This window comes from Microcaecilia unicolor, chromosome 3 (assembly GCF_901765095.1).
Source record: "Microcaecilia unicolor chromosome 3, aMicUni1.1, whole genome shotgun sequence".
NCBI classification, from domain to species: Eukaryota; Metazoa; Chordata; class Amphibia; order Gymnophiona; family Siphonopidae; genus Microcaecilia; species Microcaecilia unicolor.
The window spans coordinates 486,001,358-486,009,137 of NC_044033.1; the positions used below are offsets into that span (position 1 = coordinate 486,001,358).

At 44.0% G+C, this 7,780-nt stretch overlaps 1 non-coding gene across 1 annotated transcript; it reads left to right on the forward strand.

Moving 5' to 3' along the window:
* The first annotated feature begins 226 nt into the window (after nucleotides 1-226).
* Nucleotides 227-308, forward strand: TRNAS-CGA. The gene has a single exon. It is a non-coding gene; the product is annotated as a tRNA-Ser (tRNA).
* The last annotated feature ends 7,472 nt before the right edge of the window (nucleotides 309-7,780 follow it).

The following is a 7,780-nucleotide window of genomic DNA, read 5'->3' on the forward strand; positions in this document are numbered from 1 at the left end:
TTCTGGTCTAAAATGTTCCCGTGATATTGATTGTTGTTAAATTCAGTTCTGTAGTCCAATGGGAAATCAATCTATTGTCTAAACTGAATGTAGAATATGTATCGATTTGTAGATAGATGAGAATTTCCCTTCGGCCATTGGCTTTGTATTAAGGGCATGTATAGAAGAGGTGTCATGTAATGTATTTATTTCTATTGAGCTTGTTTTGCACACTGGTAGTCATGTGGCTGTGATGACCGAGTGGTTAAGGTGTTGGACTCGAAATCCAATGGGGTATCCCTGCGCAGGTTCAAATCCTGCTCACAGCGCATTCCTTCCTTATTTTGGGGTCAACTTCTACTCCTCCCTCTCCTTCTCTGCACATATTCAACAGACTGCTAAAACCTGTCTTTTCTTTCTCTATAATATCACCAAAATTCACCCTTTCCTTTCTGAGCACACTACCAGAACCCTCATCCACACTCTTATCACCTCTCGCTTAGACTATTGCAACTTGCTTCTCACAGGTCTCCCACTTAGCCATCTCTCTCCTCTTCAATCTGTTCAAAATTCTGCTGCACAACTAATATTCCGCCAGTGTCGTTATGCTCATATTAGCCCTCTCCTCAAGTCACTTCACTGACTTCCTATCCATTTCCACATACAGTTCAAACTCCTCTTATTGACCTATAAGTGCATTCACTCTGCAGCTCCTCAGTACCTCTCCACTCTCATCTCTCCCTACATTCATCCTCGGGAACTCCGTTCACTGGGTAAATCTCTCTTATCTGCACCCTTCTCCTCCATTGCTAACTCCAGACTCCGTTCCTTTTATCTTGCTGCACCATATGCCTGGAATAGACTTCCTGAGTCGGTACGTCAAGCTCCATCTCTGGCCGTCTTCAAATCTAAGCTAAAAGCCCACCTTTTTGATGCTGCTTTTAACTCCTAACCCTTATTCACTTGTTCAGAACCCTTATTTTATCACCTTCACTTTAATATTCCCTTATCCCTTGTTTGTCTGTCCTAATTAGATTGTAAGCTCTGTCGAGCAGGGACTGTCTCTTCATGTTCAAGTGTACAGCACTGCGTATGTCTAGTAGCGCTATAGAAATGATAAGTAGTAGTAGTATCTGGGTAAGTTGCAACCAGTTGATATACTGCAAAGAAGGCAACTTGTACTTTACAGCCAGCTCATCAAAGTTATGAAATTGTTGTTTATGCATAAGATGATCCAGTAAGTAAATTCCAAAAGAGTTCCACACAGACCGGTAAATAGTATTAGGGTCAATGTGAAATTTAAGGTTGTACCATAGTGACATATAGGATGACTGCCATCTATTTATATCCATATAATGGTCAATACACAACAAGGTTGAGTATCTAAATATGTGATGGAAAAATACAAGAAGCAATAATCTGTATAGGTATAGGGAACAGTATCCAGCTTATAATCGAACGAGAATAACGCCCAAGTTCCGACCTAAATCGGGAGATGGGCGTTCTTCTCACAAAAACAAATAAAGCGGCATAATCGAAAGCCGAACTTTGGACGCTTTCAACTGCACTCCGTCGCGGATGCGGACAAAGTTGACGGGGGAGTGTCGGAGGCGTGGTGAAGGCGGAACTGGGGCGTGGTTATCACCCGAACAGAGATGGGCGCCCTTCGCCGATAATGGATGCGTTTGTAGCTAGAATTTAGGGCACTTTTCCTGGACCCTGTTTTTTGACGAATAAGGCCCCAAAAAGTGCCCTAAATGACCAGATGACCCCCAGAGGGAGTCGGGGATGACCTCCCCTGACTCCCCCAGTGGTCACTAACCCCCTCCCACCACAACAAATGATGTTTCACAACTTTTTACTTTCACCCTCAAATGTCATACCCTCCTCCCAAGCAGCAGTATGCAGGTCCCTGGAACAGTTGTTAGGGGGTGCAGTGGACGTCAGGCAGGTGGACCCAGGCCCATCCCCCCCCTACCTGTTACAATTGTGCTGCTTAATGCTACTAGTCGTCCAACCCCCCCAAACCCCCTGTACCCACATGTAGGTGCCCCCCTTCACCGCTTAGGGCTATAGTACTGGTGTAGACTTGTGGGCAGTGGGTTTTGAGGGGGATTTGGGGGGCTCAACACCCAAGGAAAGGGTGCTATGCACCTGGGAGCTCTTTTACCTTTTTTTTTGTTTTTGTAAAAGTGCCCCCTAGGGTGCCCGGTTGGTGTCCTGGCATGTGAGGGGGACCAGTGCACTATGAATCCTGGCCCCTCCCACGAACAAATGCCTTGCATTTATTCGTTTTTGAGCTGGGCGATTTCATTTTCCATTATCGGTGAAAAGCAAAAACGCCCAGCTCACACCTTGGCGAATAAAGCATGGGCGTCTATTTTTTTTTAAAAATACGGTTCACTCCGCCCCTTCACGGACCCGTTCTCGGAGATTAACGCCCATGGAGATAGGCGTTTCTGGTCGATTATGCCCCTCTATGTCTCATTCCAGTTGTAACCAAATTTATTTATTTATTTATTTGTGGCATTTATACCCCGCTCTTTCCCACTCAATAGCAGGTTCAGTGCGGCTTACAAAGTATGGTACATAGAGGGGCATAATCGAACGAAAACGTCTATCTCCATGGGCGTTTATCTCCGAGAACGGGTCCGTGAAGGGGCGGACCGAACCGTATTTTGGGAAAAAATAGACGTCCATGTTTTATTCGACAATTTGTGAGCTGGGCATTTTTGTTTTTCAGCGATAATGGAAAATGAAAGCGCCCAGCTCAAAAACGAATAAATCCAAGGCATTTGTTCGTGGGAGGGGCCAGGAGTTGTAGTGCACTGGTCCCCCTCACATGCCAGGACACCAACCGGGCACCCTAGGGGGCACTTTTACAAAAAAAAACAAAAAGGTAAAAGAACTCCCAGGTGCATAGCACCCTTCCGTTGGGTGTTGAGCCCCCCAAATCCCCCTCAAAATCCACCACCCACAAGTCTACACCATTACTATAGCCCTAAGGGGTGAAGGGGGGCACCTACATGTGGGTACAGTGGGTTTGGGGGGCGGTGTGGAGGGCTCCCATTTACCAGCACAAGTGTAACAGGTGGGGGGGGATGGGCCTGGGTCTACCTGCCTGACGTCCACTGCACCCCCTAATAACTGCTCCAGTGACCTGCATACTGCTGCCAGGGAGGTGGGTATGACATTTGAGGGTGAACATAAAAAGTTGTGAAACGGCATATTTTTGTGGTGGGAGGGGGTTTGTGACCACTGGGGGAGTCAGGGGAGGTCATCCCCGACTCCCTCCAGTGGTCATCTGGTCATTTAGGGCACTTTTTGGGTCCCTATTCGTGGAAAAACAGGGTCCAGGAAAAGTGCCCTAAATTCTCGCTAAAAACGCATATTTTTTTCCATTATCGGCAAAAGGCGCCTATCTCTGATCGGTCGATAACCACGCCCCAGTTCCGCCTTCACCACGCCTTTGACACGCCCCCATCAACTTTGTCCGCATTCGCGACGGAGTGCAGTTGAAAACGTCCAAATTCGGCTTTCGATTATACCGCTTTATTTGTTTTTGTGAGCTAAACGTGTATCTCCCGATTTGGGTCGCAATATAGGCGTTTTTCTTTTTCAATTATAAGCTGGCTAGTATCATAGAGATAATACAAAGTATGGTACAGAGTATCAAGGAGATAATATAAAGTATGGTACAAAGTATCATGGAGATAACACATTTATAAAGAGTGGGACAATATTATGCGATGTGGGGAAAGGATTGGAGTGTGAGTATTGTTTGTGGTGTGGGTTAGGTCCGAAACTTTGTAGGGTCGTTTGGGTAGGCTTGTTTGAATAGGAAAGTATTCAACAGCTTTCGGAAGGGTAGGTGTTCACTGGTTTTTCGGCTATCTCAAGGTAAGGCGTTCCAGAGTTGGCTGCCTATAACAGAGAAGTTGGATACGTAATAGGTTTTGTATTTGAGGCCTTTACAGCTGGGAAGATGGAGATTGAGATATGTTCGAGAAGAGTTGGACCGGTTCCTGGCTGGAAGATCGTTCAGGTTGGACATGTAGCTTGGAGATTCGCCATTGAGAATCTTGTGGATCATAGTGTGGGCTTTGAAGTTTATTCGTTCTTTGATAGGGAGCCAATGTAGCTTTTCTCAAAGTGGTGTTGCGCTTTCGAATCGTGATTTGCCAAAAATGAGTCTTGCTACTGTGTTTTGGGCAGTTTGGAGTTTTTTCATGATTTGGGCTTTGCAACCGATGAAGATGATGTTGCGGTAGTCGGCATGGGTAAGTACTGTGGATTGTACTAGATTGCTGAAAGTTTTCTGTGGGAGGAATGGTTTCACTCTTTTCAGTACCCACATCATGTTGAACCTCTTCTTCGTCGTGGCTTTTGCATGAGTGTCTAAAGTTAAGTGTTTGTCTAATGTTACTCCTAGGATTTTTAGATTGTCAGATATTGGGATTGTAACGTCTGGAGTGTTCTGTGTAGTTGGGAGCAGAGTAGAGTGTTGTGATGTAAGGATTAGACATTGAGTTTTTTCTTTGTTCATTTTCATCTTGAAAGCGTTGGCCCAGGATGTTAGGATGTTCATGGCAGTAGTTATTTTATCCGAGATTTCTGTGAGGTTGGATTGGAAGGGGATGAATATTGTGACTTCATCAGCGTAGATGAAGGGATTTAGGCCAGATTTAGATAGGGATTTGGCCAGAGGAATCATCATGAGATTGAAGGGGATAGGGGTGAGCCTTGGGGGACTCCACATTTTGATGGCCACGCAGGCAATATTGAAGATGTTGATTTGACCTGATAAGTTCTGGTGGTGATGAAACTTTTTATCCATTTAATGATGTTTCCGCCGATCCCTAGTTTGTCCAGTAGTTTTGTGAGAATTTCATGGTCTACCATGTCAAATGCACTGGATAGGTCGAACTGCAGAAGAAGTATTTTGTTGCCAATAGAAATTTCTTGTTTGAACTTGGAAACCAGGGTGAGTAATACTGTTTCTGTGCTGTGTGCGGGTCGAAACCCCGATTGTGATTCATGTAGTATGGAGAACTTTTGTATGAATTCGTTGAGTTGGGAGGTTACTCTATTTTCCATCAGTTTGGTTAGAAGAGGGATGGAGGCCACAGGTCGATAGTTGGTGATGTCGTTCGCTGGTTTCTTAGAGTTTTTCGGTATTGGTGTGAGTAGAATGTTGCCGTATTCGGTGGGGAAGGAGCCTTGTAGGAGTAGGAGGTTTAAGTGGGTGGTGAGTTCAGTAATGAATCGTTCTGGGGCCTTTTTCATAAGATAGTTGGGGCATGGGTTCAGATGGCAATGAGACTTTGAGAGTTTGGATAGTGTTGAGGAGACTTCTTTAGTGTTGAGGGGGGCGAAATTTGTCCAGTAGCGATCTGCTGGGATCTCTTCAGTTTCGGGGTCTAGTTCGTCAAGGAAAGTGTCAAGATTGGTATCATCATGGGGAATTGTGTTACACAGGTTTGTGATTTTATCATTGAAGTATTTGGCCATCTGGTCTGCTGATGGGCAGTTTGAGGGTGAGGTTGTTACTGGATTCGTGTTAAGAAGAGTCTTCATGATTTTGTATTGTTTTTTATGCCTGTTCCGGTGGCTGTGATTTGTTTCGTGTAGTATGTTCTTTTGGCTCGTTTAATGTCATTCTTGTATTTCTTTTGTGTTTGTTTCCACGCATTTAGGGTGATGTCATCTTTCAATTTGCTACAAGTTTTTTCAAGTTTTCTGGTTTCCTTCTTCAGTTTTTTTAATTCTTCATTGAACCATGGAGAGGGTTTTTTCTTTGTGTGTAGTGTTTTGGAGAGTAGCGGAGCAATTTCATCTAGAATGAGTTTGCATCTGTGGTCCCAATCTGCAAGGAATTGGTTTGAGTTTGGGTCTATCGACCAGTTGTTGTCGTAGATAAGTTGCCAGAAGGTATCCTTTTCAACTCGTCCTCTGGTTTTAATTGTTGTGGGTTCTGGTGGTTTAGGTTGGCCTTTTTTTCACCATTGTGCTGATAGGGTTGCTTTGTGGTGGTTGGACCAGGGAGATGCGGTCCAGTGGATGTCTGATAGGAGGAAGTTTTGATCTGTAGAATGTTTGAGTGTTATGATGTCGAGTGAGTGGCCTTTGTTATGGGTTGGTTCTATTGGAGGAAGGTTGAATTCACAGAGTTGGAGGAAGTCTATACAATCCCGGGTGTGGGTAGAGGTGGAGTCTTCTAGATGGAGATTTAGGTCCCCTAGTAGTAGTATATTTGAATTGTTGACGCATGCGTTTGATACAAAGTCCATAAATGTGGTTTGGTTATGTTTCCAGTTATTGGGAGGCCTGTAAAACAGTATGCATGTTAAATGGTCGTATAGCATGAGGCTATATAGTTTTATAGAGGCTATTTTGAGTTGAGTTGAGATGAACTCTGAGGTGGGTTCTGCGGAGAAGTGTGATCTGTAGATGAGTGCAATTCCTCCTCCTCTTCTGTCTTTCCTTGGCCAGTGTGATATTTTGTAGTTTGGGGGACATAGATCATTTATGATAGGGTCTTCTGGTTGATGGATCCAGGTTTCAGTGATGAAAAGTAGATCAAGGTTCTCTGAGGTGATCCAGTCTGTGATGGTTTCGCTTTTATTTACCACTGATCTCGCATTAATGTAGCCTATTTGGACGGATAGAAGTGGATCAGTGGACTGGGGACATGGGCGAATATTGATAAGTTGTCTTTTTATATGTGTTTTGGTGTTGTGGTGTTGTTGTTAAGGGTGTAGACGTTGGGTAAATTCTGAGGATTTTGGTGGTTTGTAGGGGAATGGATGCTGTGTGAGTGCTCGGGTAGTATTGGAGGAATGATGTCATGGTGACTGCAGTTAATGGAGTTGAGAGAGTTGCAAGCGATATATTGAGTGAGTGGATGGTGAATGTTATTATTAGGATGATCATGCTGGTATGATATTTAGGTTGGAAGGTGGGCGGATGTGTGTGGTGTGACAAGCATAACAATAGGTCAGTATACATGCAAGTGAAAGATGGTATAGTAACTATGAGATAGTTAGATAGTTGTATTTAGTTCTACTAAATTACAGTTCTAGATATATTGTTAAGCTAGGTGCATAAAAGCATCCAAAAGCATTTAGAAGGCACTTAGGTAAACAATTTAGTATTATGCTAGGTACATAAAAAGCATTAAAAGCTAGGTGCATAAAAGTATCCAAAAGCATTCAAAAGGCACTTAGATAAACAATTTAGTATTATGCTAGGTGCATAAACAGCATTTAAAAGCATTTAAAAGACACTTAGATATTTGTACAGGTTTGACTTCGTTTAAAAAGCAGTTCAGAGGTGTCAGAATTCGACTAAAAAGCATTTACAGCATTTGAAAGGTGCTTAGAGACGAATTGGTCCTAACTAAGTTGCAGTACCTAAGAAATTACTTTAGCATTCATTCGGCGTGTAATAGTACAGGGAAAAAGTTTGTATTATTACTCTCAGATCTTTTAAATTTAATATCTCTTACGCGCTGTGGTTTTGTCCGTAGTTCTTGGAGACAGTTGGCTGTCTATCCGTGGGGGGATCGGCGGGATGACTCGATCGTCTCTTTCTCCGTCCGACCCTTTGGTGTGGTGCCGCGATAGTCTGTGTATTCCGATGGGTTTGAGGGTGATTTTAAGCCACGTGGCTCAGTAGAGAGTCGCTAGATCTCCAGGACAATGGGGAAATCGCGGTCTGCCCAGGTGTGGCTCATGTCATCCTATTCACCTTCCAATCCTCTGGTGCGTTGCCACTGCAGCCCGTATGTTCTGGTGGCACC